Source organism: Ochotona princeps, chromosome 2 (assembly GCF_030435755.1).
Source record: "Ochotona princeps isolate mOchPri1 chromosome 2, mOchPri1.hap1, whole genome shotgun sequence".
Taxonomy (NCBI): domain Eukaryota; kingdom Metazoa; phylum Chordata; class Mammalia; order Lagomorpha; family Ochotonidae; genus Ochotona; species Ochotona princeps.
In genome coordinates, this window is record NC_080833.1 from 113,933,819 (window position 1) to 113,947,857 (window position 14,039).

The 14,039-nt window shown below is 47.7% G+C and overlaps 1 long non-coding RNA gene across 3 annotated transcripts in view; it reads left to right on the top strand.

The window, feature by feature from the left end:
* The window catches only part of LOC131479522 (uncharacterized), a 41,854-nt gene that overhangs the window by 9,397 nt on the left and 18,418 nt on the right, over positions 1 to 14,039 (top strand). Inside the window, exons 2-3 of one of the 3 annotated variants that reach the window (XR_009244925.1) lie at positions 4,332 to 4,429; positions 8,555 to 8,593. This is a non-coding gene — a long non-coding RNA (uncharacterized LOC131479522). Of the gene's footprint in view, positions 1 to 4,331; positions 4,430 to 7,263; positions 7,549 to 8,554; positions 8,594 to 14,039 lie in introns of those variants that run through there. The other 2 variants (XR_009244924.1, XR_009244926.1) reach the window with 2 other exon arrangements.

A 14,039-nucleotide genomic window follows, 5' to 3' on the forward strand; every position in this document is an offset into this window, starting at 1 on the left:
TTTGACTTAAAAATATAAATATATATATATATATAATCTGCAAATATTTTTAAATATTTTCTCCCTCTAGTGCATTGTCTTTTCACTTTCTTGATGGTTATCTTTTGAATGACAAAATGTTTAACTTTTGATGAGATTGAACTTATCAATTCCTTGTGGTTGATGCTTGTACTTTTGGTGTCATATTTTTTTTATTATTAAATTTATTCATTAATTACATTGTGTTGTAATTACATAGAATCTGGGATTCTCCCCCTTTTGGTGTCATATTGAAGAACCCTTTGCTGAGCCCAAAGTCACGAAGGTTTCCTCCTGTTTTCAATGGGCATTTGTTCTAGCTTTTTGTTTTCTTGTGTGTGGTTTGTAGATTTTTTTTAAAGTTTTTTAAATATTTTTTTAGTTGAAAGGCAGATTTTACAGAGAGAGGATAGAAAGAGGTCTTCCATCCACTGGTTCACTTTCCCAAAAGGCCACAATGGCCAGAGCTGAACTCATCTGGAGCCGGGAGCCAGGATCCCCCTCTGTGTCTCCAACATAGGTGCAGGGTCGCAAGGACTTGGGTCATGCTCTGTTGCTTCCTCGGGCCATCAGCAGAGAGCTGGGGCATAAGTCGAACAGCTGGGACTAGAACGGGTGCCCATCCAGGAGGCCAGCATCACTGGGTAGAGAATTGGCCTGCCCTGCCACTGCACTGGCCCCCAGTTTTTATTTCACTTTGTTTTTAATTAGTTCTTAACAGATTCAATGATTTGTAGACGCACTTTTAAGAACATAACAACATACCTCCCTCCCTCTCTCTTTCCCATTTTCCTTTCCTTTTCGATTTTTGAGATAACATTTTAAATTTACATTATAGTAAAAAGGCTTAATACTTCACTGAATAAGTTTAAAAGTAAACAGCAAAAAGATCTTAGTTTAGTGGGAACATAGGCAACAGCTATATACAACCCACAATAACCCCCACCAGGCCCAGTCCCTGCCCTGGTTCCCATGCTTGCCAGTTGTATAGCAGACTGGTCTAGTCTGTCCCACATACATGTCAATGGGCAATGAAGCCCAGTTCAACCCAACCAAGACCACTATCCAGCCCACACACAGGACACTGGGCACCACTCTGTGTAGCCATGCCTGCCCAAGTCCTGGTCTCATGCTCACCAGTTGGAGTGGCAATCCAAGAGGAAGGTGCCCACTGTTTCCCTACTGGGCCACTTCCACTCTTGGATCTTGCATTCTCCAGGTGATTCTGCAGTTTAACTTGACAGAATTGCCCCCTATGCCAGCTGAAGCTGCAGCAAAGCCCAATCAACCCATACCCACTCTGACTTCTGCATGTACCAGTAGGGACATTCACCCCAGCCTGACTTTCCTTTGTTCCAGCTTACATGAGGCCAAGAGGTGTTGTAGCCCAGCCTGGTCTGGTTTGCCCCCATTCCAATTCTCATGCTCACCAGTGGGAATGGCAGTCTAGCAGGGGAGCTGTCCACATCCCCCCTGGCTTCACCCCCTCCCTCTCTGGGTCTCATTTGTGCTGGTTGGGTGCTGTGGCTCAGTCTGGCATGGCCTGCTAAATCTTGGCATTTGTCAGTGGGTGCTGTAGCCTGACTGGGCCCAGCCTACCTTCAAGCTCATGTTGGTGGGGGCTAAAGCCTACCCCAGCCAAGCCCAGCCAGCCCCTGATCCCAGCCTTCATGTGAACTGGCTTGTGTTGTGGCCCGGCCCAGCCTGACTTGCGTTCCATTGTGGTGCTTGGATTCACCAGAGGGTGATATGAACTGACCCGGCCTGGTTCACCCCTGACCTATGCCAAATGCATGCTGTTGGGTACCATTCCCTGGCCTTGTCTGGGCTGCTCCCTATTGTGGTTCTTACACTCACCCGCAGGGACTGTGTCCCAACAGAGGAATTCCCCAAGCTCCTTCATCTGAACCTCTCCCAATACCAGATCTTGTGCACACTGCTGGGTCCATGGCCCAGGCCTACTTAGTCCACCTCCTGTCCTAGCAGGAACAGTGGCCTTTCCTGACCGGCCCTCACCCAATCTGGTTTTTACTGTTGGATGTTACAGACCAGCCAAGCCTGGTCCACACCCAGACACAGTTCACACATGGCTCAGCAGGGGGCAGAGACCTAACCTAGCCCGTCCTATGCCTATCCTGGTTCTCATGAGCACCGGTGGGTGCTAGAGTCTAGCCAAGTCTGTCGTACCCCAGATCCCAGTCCACACTTGTACCAAGGGACACTGCATCCATGTCCAGACCAGACAGCAGCCCCACTCCGGCCCTTGCACTTACCAGTGTGAACCACAACCTGGCCAGGGCATTCCCTTAGCTCCCCAACCAGGCCTGTTCCCAGCCATAGATCTTGTGAGTGCCAGTGGTTGCTCTGACCCAGCTTGGCATAGTCCCTCCCCTGTCTTGGCCTTTGCCTTTGGATGCTGTAGCCTGGCCTGCCCTTGCCTGCCCCTAGTCCTAACTCTGGATGAGCCCTGCTCAGTCTGCTCTCATCCCTAACTCATGTAAACCAGTAGCTGTGACAGTCTAGCCCGGCACAACCTGCACTTCAGCCTGGTTTCCATACTTGCCAGTGAGCTAAGGTTTGCTTGGCCCTGCCTGGTTCACCCCTTTCCAAAACTAACCCACATACTTGCCAAAGGATGGAGCTATCTTGCCCAGCTTGCCCAACTCCGAGGCCTGTATCACATGCTCACATGACCCACTAGGGGAATTTCCCAAGTTCCCTCAGTTGGCCCACTTCCAGGCCCAGATCTCACACATGCCAGCGGGTGCTAGGCCTTTGCCCAGCTTAGCCTGCCCCTCCATCTTGGCCTAGTTTGAGCTGATGAATGTTGCAGGCTGGCCTGCCTAGTACCCTGTTTAGGATGCACATGCGGATGTTGCAGCCTGAGCCTGCCCAGACTATTCCCAGTCCCTGCACCGTGAGTGTTCGCAGGTTCCAAGGTCACAGCTAGCTCAGCCCATCACCACAACTCTTGAGCTAACCAGCAGAACTTATCTTTCTACAGGTTTGGCCCACACATTCCCCACAGAATCTGTCCCCGGAACAGGTTCTTTTGCATGCTGGTTAGTGCCATGACCCTGCCTAATGTGACCTGGCTCCCATTCCAACATTCAGTCTGGTACTGGAATCTAGTCCTGCTGGACAGGTTCCCAGTGCTAGCTTTCGCATGGACTGGCATGTGGTGGTCAGCAATGTTCCATGCTAACAAGCTCAACTCAGGACTCCCATGTGGGCTGGTGCATCAGCCTGACCGATACAGATCTTCTAGTCTCTCCTCTCCAAACCACCTATTCTCAGTCTCCTTGCTTACCTGCAAATACAGTGGCCCTGTCATTGGGTGTGCCTCAGGATTCATTCCTCACCTACACATACAATGGCCTTATAAATGGATATCCCTGGGCAGTAATTCCACATCCGCAAGACCCCAGAGCTTGCCACTGGGTGGCCAGTGGGCGAAATCTCTCAGGCCTAGGCAAGCCAAAGATTTGCCCACCGCTTGGCAGTGGTGGACAGGGGGCTAAGATCCCCAGCAGGAAGCCTGGCCCAGCGCAGGTTCTCCCAGCCATAGCCATGTGGCTGGGAGAGTAAAGTACCTGCACCTCTGAGCAGATTTACCTGGACTCCACCCACCAACCTATTTTTTTTTCTAATGACATTGCCTTTTACTTATTTTTCTTTCCTATTTGCCCTGATTGCAACTTTTAGTGTAATGTTGGCTGGAAATAACGAGAGTGGGTATCATTGTCTTGTTCCTGATCTTAGGGGAAAAGCATCTGCCCTTCCACCATTACATATGTCAGCAATGTTTTTAAGATACATTTTATTAGCTAAAGTTGCCTTCTGTTCTGAACAATGGCACTTTACCATTCTTTAAAATTTTTTGTTTTTAATATTCTTTACATACTTCAGAAGATGCATGCCCAGTGGGCCTTTGATTAGAGGGTAGAGGTATGGAAGAAGGTGAATGGGATATTTAGTTCTTTTCTTCCTGTGTCTGCTGGGGGGCAGGATAGGGGACCACTCCTTGCTGTCACATTACATCAGTACTCAGAAATGGGGGACATCATTTGAGACCCTGATGTGGGGAAGAATGTTCTGAGAGTGTTACTTGAGTGGTTTTGATAGTTCTGGGACATTGTCAGCTTTGTTGATCCAGGGTTGAGAAAATCCTTCTAAGGTCTATTGGTTGATCAAGTCCACCTTAGAGCATCCACAGGACCAGACACTTGCTGCAAAGCTTGGCAAGGAGAGTTCTCCAACCTGTTCTGCTTTCCATCCTCTGACAAAGAACTTGTTGTCCTCTGCTGACTTAGATGAGCTGGCTGTCATGTTCCTGTGTGCATCTGGGTATGTTGTCCTCTGCACAGACATCAACAACTGAGTGAGCCCAGTTCAAATACATGACTCCAAGGTAAAACCACACATCCTGTGATTTTCCAGGGTCTGAGTCCAGCCATGTGGTTGTGGAGTCCTCCAAGAAATCTCACTTGGGTTAACCACAGACTTGCCTCTTGTGAGGGTCAGCTAGTGCAGGGTCAGGTTCAATGCACATACCACATGCCAGTTATGCAGTTGCCTGGTCAATTCCGCCTGCAGCCCTCTCTCACAAGAACCACCGGGTGCCCAGATCCTGTCCTCATACACACCAGCTGTTGCTGCAGCCTAGTCATGGAGACCCCCAATAACCCTCCAGGCTTGCTCTCAGCCCTGAATTTTGTGCATGCTGGCATCTGTTGTAACCTAATTCAGCCTATCCTATACCCCATCTAGTCCTCATATGTAACCATAGTTGCTGTGGCTTAGCTCATTCCACCCTGTCTCCAGACTAGGCCCACATATATCCTGTTGGGTGCTGCCACTTTGTCCAGTCTGGCTTACCCCCAGCCCTTGCTCTTGTGCTCACCAGTGGGAGCTGTAGTCCAGCAGGAGAGTGTCTACAGTTCCCCTACCAGGCCTTCTCCCAGCCCTAGACCCTGCTGTTGCTGGGGGTACAGCAATCAAGCCTGACAGGACTTTTACCCAATTCCAGGACTTGTCAAGTAAGTGCTGTGGCCTAGCCCTGCTGACCTCCCATTTTGGCTCTGCAATGCACCAGCAGATACAGTAGCCTAGCCCAACCTGGCTTGTACCCAGATTCAGCCCATATGCCAACTGATGGGTGCTACAGCCCTACCCAGATCACATGCTCACCAGTGAAAGTAGTGGCCAACAGGGGAGTCCCTGAAGTTCCCCTACCAGGCCTGGTCCTGGCTCTAGGTCTTGTGTATGTCAGTGCATGCTATAGCCAAGTCTGGCATGGCCTACTCCTAATCTTGGCATTCTCCAGCAGGTGCTGTAGCTCAGCTCAGCCTGGCCCAACCGCAGACCCAGTTCTCACTGGTGGGTGCAGCAGCTTAGCCTAGCCTACTCCCAGCTCCAGTCCTCATGTGAACTAGCAGGTGTTGCAGTCCAACCTGGCCTAGCCTGTCCCCAGCCCTGGCTCTCAAATTCAATAGCAGGATCTTTGGCCTAGCAGGGAGTTCCCCAAGTTCTCCTACCAGGCCTGCTCCTGGGTCTGGATCTCTCATATGGCCATCAGTTCTGCATCCCAGCCTGACATGGCCCACTCTTAGTTCTGGCATTCACCAGTGCGTATGGCAGCCTAGCTCCACTGGCTCACTCCCATTCTGGTTCTCACTGGCAGGTACTACAGCCTAGCCAAGCCTGGCCCACCCCAGACTTGGTTTTCACATGAACAAGCAGTGCCACAGCCTGGCCTGGCACATTCCACACCCATTTTGGCTTTCGTGAACACCAACAGGTACTGGGGCTTAGCCAGTCTGTCCTGTCCCCAGAACCAGCTTATGTGCATGCTGACAGGTGTTGCAGCCTTGCTGGTCTGCCTCCAGATCTGGCTTTTGCTCTTACCAGTGGAAACTACAGCCTAGCAGGGGAGTCCTGCAAGTTCCTCTCCAGGCCCATTCCCAGACCCAGATCTTGTACATGCCGGCAGGTGCTTTGCACCAGCCTGGCATGGCCCATTCTGTCTCTGCTCTCACTGGTGAGTATTGCAGCCTAGACTAGCTTGGCATGACCACACCCCATCCTGCCCCCAGATCTGGCCCACATGCCTACAAGTGCTACGACACTGCCTGGTCTACCCCCAGCTCTTGTGCTCCCCAATGGGAGTTGTGGCCTAGCAGTGGAGTTCTTGAAATCCCCCTACCAGGCCAGCTCCCAGCCCTGGTTCTCACACGTACCAGTGGTGCCATGTCCCTACTTGGTATGGTCTGCACTCAGTCTCAGCCTTTGCATGTGCCACTGGGTGCTGCAGACTGGCATAGACCAGCCTCCTCCCAGCACTGGCTCCCATGAGTGTCAATAAATTCCATGGTCCAATCTGGCTTAGCTCATCACCACCCCCAACTTTCACATAAACTGCCAGCTGCTATAGTCCCAGAGAGACAAGCTCATAAAATCCCTACAGAATCTGTTCCCCAGATCTGGTTCATGTTCTGGTGGGTGCTGTGGCTCAGCTTCATGTGGCCCACCTCTGCCCCAACACTTGCAGGTATGTAGAAGCCCCCAGAAGTCACTCCTCACTTGTCAAATATACTCTCAGAGGTCCCCACTCTAACAAGACCCCAGGTGCCCTCTCCTGGGCAATATGCAGCCTTTTCCCCCATCCCCACCTAGAGGATGAGGTGACACATCCTGGCCTGGAATCCTCCACCCCCTCTGCAGTGGCACACAGAGCTCCCTGCATGTTAAAAAAAATCACCAACTATGCTGCACACTGGTATAGTTATCTCACAGAGTTGGCATTAACCAGGCCCAGAATGCCCACCAGCTATTGGCTGCTTTTTTCCCACAGTGTAACACTTACCTAGGTACAAGGTAACCTAGGCAGCTGCCTACAGACGGGGGGGCACTTTTGCATTCTAAAATCAAACTAACCTTTACCGCGGACTGCTGACAAGCCCAAAGCCCTCCTATTCCTGTTATCTCCTGGTGCCAGTATTTACCAATTTTAGGCTGGATTCACTGGAAGCAAAATCTAACAAAGAAATTCTGTGCAAATGGTTTATAGTGTGTGTGCTCTCAAGTGAAACCTATAATGAAGGTAAGCAAGACAGGACAGAAGTTAGACAACTATACAGATTAAGGTGTTAACTATTACTGTGAATACTTAAGGGGGAGTATTGCTGCAGTGGGTCCTGAAGCTATGAGTGATACTCACTCCTCTGTCTCCACCACCTATTCTAGATTCATCTCCTCTAGACTAGCATCTGTGCTGATCTAGATGGCTTATCTGGCAGGGTGACCGCAGACTCAAAGCCCTGGTGACCCCGCCCATTTACAGTAAAAATGAAGTATGGGAAGACCAACAGAGATCACATTACATCACAGTTTCCTCTATGCCCTCTGCACAGCAGTTTTACCTCCTCAAAATGAACAAAGTGAATTGTACTGGGCAGTATGGTATGTTCTCTTCTTTGCCTGATAAGTCTGCTGATGTTAGAAACCCAAGGTGACAGACAGCAACAAACATCTCAAATACCTGACGGATGCACATCCTCTTTGGGAACGAGGACATCTAGATCTCCAGGGCTTAAAGTTGTAGGGACGAGAGATACGAATTCTTCCAGTAGACTGCTAGGAATTCGATTAAACAGGATACTCCTACTGCCACTCACTGGTTCCAGGGCCTACTGGAGATGAAGCACCCTGTCACCTACATTTAGACTGCATTGTGAAGCACGTTCCTTGCCAGACTGTAACTGTTTCTTCCAAAGGTCATCCCACTGTCCTTCCAGGCAGCACGTCCTGAATGAATCTGGCAGGATTAGTGTGCCCTGCAGCCCATTACATATTTGCTTTGCTTTATTCCAAGGCATTATACTGGACTTCATAACAGTAGACCAAATATTTACACTAAGTCCTTGAATGATAGCACCAACTGAGGCACTGTAGACAGGATGGGCTCAACAAAACGCTTCAATACTACTGGGGATGAACGTTTGCCTCTTTCAAACTGGAGTGTCAGTGTAATCCACTCACCACTAGGCAGCTGGTTATCCTGAACAGCACTGACCGGAGACTCAGGGCTTGTTTGGATGCTGACAGGTTGGACATGTAGCATCACATCGGTCTTGGGTGAGGGAAAAGAAATGCTACTAGGGGTGGTTAGCTTCGTAACTAGACACATGAGCTCACTGTGCAAGCACTGGATAGCTGTGCTACTCCTGACCACATCATCCTCACCATCTGCTTTTCTGGCAATTACTCTGTAACGGGTCCCAGCCACTGACCCATCCCAATGCTCATCACTAAACCTTGTTGAACATCACTAACCAATACAACAGTGGGTTTATACATAACCTTACCTCTGCTCACCTCTTCTTCCAAAGTAATCAAGTATATTGCCTGAAGCCCCACATAAGGGGCTTCAGGGCCACTCTCAAGGGGGCCACAGTGAGACGCTAAATCCACCTTTCCCCAGCAGAGCAAACCAGTCCATTCATTAACTAAACATAATTTTTTTTTTTCCTGCCAGATGGTTGAAAGAATTCTCATGTGACCAGAGATGTGAGCTGAGATAAAGCTGGTCAACAGAGCTAGGTAGTGTGGGGGCCTGAGGCTGCTTGTTTCTTCTGCCACCAAATTTGCTTAGGCTTCTTCCTGAATGTGTTTGTAGCCACACAACCTTATCATTTGGCTGAACTGAAAAACAACTGATTAAATAGGCAACGAGTCACAAGTATAGGCTGTCTCATGGTCATGTACTAAGTCTCTATCAGGGCCTGACAGCATCCCAGGAAATACTGTTCAAATGCTAAAAATTTCTCTGCTTAAGATAGCACTCTTTTGGGCCTGGCGGCCTGGCCTAGCAGCTAAAGTCCTCACCTTGAACGTGCCGGGATCCCATATGAGCGCTGGTTCTAATCCCGGCAGCTCCACTTTCCACCCAGCTCCCTGCTGGTGCCCTGGAAAACAGTCGAGGATGGCCCAAAGCTTTGGGACCCTGCACCTGTGTGGGAGACCTGGAAGAGCTCCTGGCTCCTGGCTTTGGATTGGCGCAGCACCTGCCATTGTCACTTGGGGAGTGAATCATTGGATGGAAGATATTTCTCTGTCTCTCCTCCTCTCTGTATATCTGAGTTTGCAAGAAAAATAAATCTTTTAAAAAAAAGATAGCACTCTTTTCTTCAGAATCTTGAATTCTGGGCTGAACTCTTATGGGGTCTGCCAGAGAAACCCACACCGCATATTCTCCTGCAGCAGATACCCCTAGTATTATGGAATTTTTAAGTTATATGGCTCCCTGGATTGACTCCCAGAATCTTGCATTTTAAGTGCAGAATGTGCCTCTAAAACTGTAAGAGGCCTGGGACCTGGAGTGGTAGCCTAGAAGCTAAATCCTCGCCTTGTACCTGCCAGGATCCCATATGGGTAACTATTCATATCCCGGTTGCTCCACTTCCCTCCTAGCTCCCTCCTTATAGCCTGGGAAAGCAGTAAAGGATGGCACAAGGCGTTGGGACACTGTTCCCCTGGGGAAGACCTGGAAGAAGCTCCTGGCTTCTATCAGCTCAGCTCCAGCTGTTGCAGCTACTTGAGTGAACCAGATGGAAGATCTCTTTGTCTCTCCTTCTCTCTGTATATCTGTCTTTCCAATAAAAATAAATACATAAAAACTTTAAGAGGCCTGCAATTATCTGTCCTTTACTTTAGAGGGAATGTGCTAACAGACACATACCTATACGAGAGGCTGTGCTAATCTGTCCAGTGAATGAACCACAATGGTGAACACTAAAATCAGGACTACTATTGGCTAAGTTTGCAGTAACAAACTTGTCATCCGCCATCAGCCATGTGATTTTTGCAAGGGCCAGACAAGTCAAACAAAAGGAGAGCGTGATCCTCTAAGTTTTTCATAAGTAATCTCTGCCAATTCTCAGAGTTCTGCTTTTTTTTTTTTAATTTTTAAATATTTACTATCTCAAATAAATAAATAAATAAATATTTACTTTCTTGGCATACATGGTAATGTTTTGAGGATACTTCTTGGTCTTTTTGCCAACTGCTAAATATATTCATTACGATTACACATTTGGAATCAACCGAAAGTGGGATTTTCTATCCACTTTGAGACATATTTGGAGCAGTGCTCATTCCCTGACCCTATATTTCTCTAACTTACGGAGAGCACAGCAGGGAGTACTCTGAGGGGGAGGCACTGTGTTTTGCATCCTTGAGTATTACTGGCAACTCAGACCCTACATCTGTGTTTACAAACTTGAAATCTGGGTATTCTTTCACTATTATATGATAAACCGAGTAAATGGTTCTCTTCAAATTGACAGTTTATGGGACTAGCATTGTGGTACAATATAATGGTTAACCGAGTGCCTGCAACATTAGCATACCATGAGTGTTGCTTTGAGTGCGGTCACTGTTTTCAACCCTTACCTAGATAAACAACAAAACATGACTGAAGCACATAGGATCCTGTCAGCCGCATGGGAAAAGACCCAGAGTTCTATGGCTTCAGTCAGGTCATTTCAGGAGTGAACCAGTAGATCTAAGATTTGTCTTTCTCTTTATAGCTCTCCCCCAAGTCTACCTTTCAGATAAGATTATTTTAAAAATAAAATCTCTGGTAGCTCATGAGTCTAAGAATGATCTCAGGCTTAGCAACTTGGTGAAGAGGCCTAGTGTGATGGCTCAGTGGCTAAATCCTCATCTTCCACACAATGAGATCCCATAGGGGCACTGGCTTATGTCCCGGCTGCTCCACTTCTGATTCAACTCCCTGACTGGGAAAACAGTAGAGGATGACTCAAAGTCTTGGGACCCTGCACCTGCATGGGAGACCCAGAAGAGACTCCTGGCTTCGGATTGGCTCAGCTCCAACTGTTGTGGTCACTCAGGGAGTGAACCAATGGATGAAATATCTTTTTCTTTATTATCTCCTTCTCTCTCTAAATCTGCCTTTCCAATAAACATGAATAAATCTTAAAAAAAAAAAAAAAAGAGTGGGGCCTGGCACAGTAGCCTAGCAGCTGAGCCCTTGCCTTGCACATCCTGGGATCCCATGTGGTTGCTGGTTTTGGTCCCAGAGGCCCCGCTTCCCATCTAGCTCCCTGCTTGTGGCCTGAGAAGGCAGCTGAGGACAGCGCAAAGCCTTGGGACCCTGTACCCACATGGGAGACCCAAGAGGTGGCTTCTGGCTTTGGATCAGCGCAGCTCCAGTCATTTGTGGCCACTTACGGAGTCAATCAATGGACAGAGGATCTTCCTCTATGTCTCTCCTCCTCTCTGACTTTCCAATAAAAATAAAATAAATCTTTAAATATCTATCTATCTATCTATTACATACACACACACACACAGAGAGAAGAGCAAAAGAAAAGACACTGGGTGAGGAATTGTGATTTTTCACTAAAGTCACTACCTCGAGCCTTCTCTCCTTGGCTGCCTATTGTGCTTTCAGGACCACTCACATTCTATTGGCCATCTCTACTTGGACCTTGTTACCCTTACTGAAATACACCCATCTTTTTTTTTTTTTAAGATTTATTTTTATTACAAAGTCAGATATACAGAGAGGAGGAGAGACAGAGAAGATCCTCCGTCCGATGATTCACTCCCCAAGTGAGCCGCAACGGGCCGGTACGCGCCGATCCGATGCCAGGAACCAGGAACCTCCTCCAGGTCTCCCACACGGGCGCAGTGTCCCAAAGCATTGGGCCGTCCTCAACTGCTTTCCCAGGCCACAAGCAGGGAGCTGGATGGGAAGTGGAGCTGCCAGGACCAGAACCGGCGCCCATATGGGATCCCAGGGTGTTCAAGGTGAGGACTTTAGCCACTAGGCCACGCCGCCGGGCCCGAAATACACCCATCTTACTCTCAGCAGTTAACCGTTGTCCCTCTCGCCTTCTCTGTAAGGTATGAACTTATTGGGTCCATTGTTTTTAAGGCAAGCAGTTCCTGAAATACCCTACACTGGCCTCAATCTATAGAAACAGCTACTTCTAATCTTCTGAAGGATGCTGATACTCCCTCATCGGTGCCATTTCTATTGCATTAAAACAAAACAAGCAAACAAAAAAACCTCCTGAGGCCTTTCAGAAGTCTGGTCAACTGACAGCTTTTCCTGTTACAGGACATTCATTCATCAAGATCAGGTCCATTTCCTCTAAGTCTTCTGGGCTTTCTCTATATGTTCTGCCATTTGCAAAAATGGGCTGGTTTCTCCTAAGCTCCCAAAAGCCATCTAGACACAAACATGGAGCCCTTATAACATGCCACAGCATTGGAGGAAAATGTTTCTATTGCCATAAATTCTGACGGAATTCAATTATTAATGCATTAAGCCACAGAGCCACAAATTTGCTACCTAACATACAGAACTGTGTAGCAAATGAACACTCTCTTTAAACACTTTCAGTATGGGCCTAGTGTGGTAGTGTAGTGGATAAAGTCCTTGATTTGCATGCACCAGGATCCCATATGGACACTAGTTTGTACCCAGGCTGCTCCACTTCCCTTCCTGCTCCCTGCTTGTGGCCTGGGAAAGCAGTAGAGGACGGCCCAAAACGTTGTGACACCGCACCTGCGTGGGAGACCCGGAAAAAGGTCCTGGCTCCCGATCGTTTCAGCTCTGGCCACTGTGACCACTTGAGGAATGAACCAGAGAATGAAAGATCTTTCTTTCTCTCTCTGTAAATCTGACTTTCCAGTAAAGATAAATAAATCTTAAAAAGATTAAAAAACAAAACACTTTTAGCACCAAAAATATGCAGCTTAAATCCAAATTTTGTGGTGGTTTTTTTTAAGCATCAAAAATGTTGTAATGTGATGACATGTTAACCATGTCCTCAGAGTGACACATTTTTGCTGAAGAGCAAATTCTGTCAAAGTGATTCTTGTATAAAAATACAAAAATGTTACTGTCTTAGCTATGATCATACAGACACCAAGAATTGCCCAGTGCAGTGCTGCTCATAGATAGCAGGCAGACTTCTGCTGATCTGCAGCAGTTTTGGCTGTTGTTGATACCAGTACGTGGCATGAGGAATTAGGATTTCACAGTTCAGTGACTTCCTATCACTTGACATTGTGTGTATCCAATGACATGACCAGTAGACTCAACCTGCTCAACGATCCAGGGGGTTTTGGGTGCTGCCAAATTTTCATGGTGGGGAGCAGAGTATAAAGTATAAAACTACCGTGGGTAATGGAAACGAATATGGACAAAGGATTAGATTGTTTAAAAACAAGCCAAAAACCTAGTTCTTTACCACACATTTTGAGAAGGACTGCTCAACACTCCATTGTAAGTCCTATAATCATTCAAATAACAATTTCCACAAGTACAGCCTTCTGAGGTTAAGCTGATCATTTAATCAAAATAGAAATGAAAAGTAAATACACTGGGAACAAAGCCAATGCCAGAGCACCTACCTAGATTCCTGGCAGCCCCAGGCAGGTCAGCAAAAGTGAGACTCTTGACTGAGACAGTGAGCAAAAGAGGCAGGGTCATCTGTTACTCCTTCCTCCTCTCTATCCTCGCCTAGTTTTTGGCTGTAGCTCAAGGGGAGAATATTGGGGTTCAGGTCCCATTACCATCATCACAAGCCTGTTTGTGTCACGCCATCACTTGAAGAAGCACAGGAGTTCACATGCAGATCTGGGCTCCGTCGTACTCTGCTAAGGTATAGATACAAAACCTTCTCAAAACAACTTGAGGCCTTGAGAACATTTCCTTATTTCCTTCTTTGCCCTTACCACAGAACATGTGGGATCATCGGGGGTGCGGGGTTGGGAAGGGAGTTTGAATCCAGGGGAAAAGGACATGTCAGAATGTAAACCTACTACAACAAGTCATTTTCTGAATAAAAATAACTGGTCATCCATACACTGGGCACACCAGAGCATCTGTCAACACATGGCAGTCACGGTTCCCAGATTCATCAGGAGCCTCAGAGTAGGACAAGGTCAGCTCAGAGAGAAATAATTTACAATTTACTGTGTAA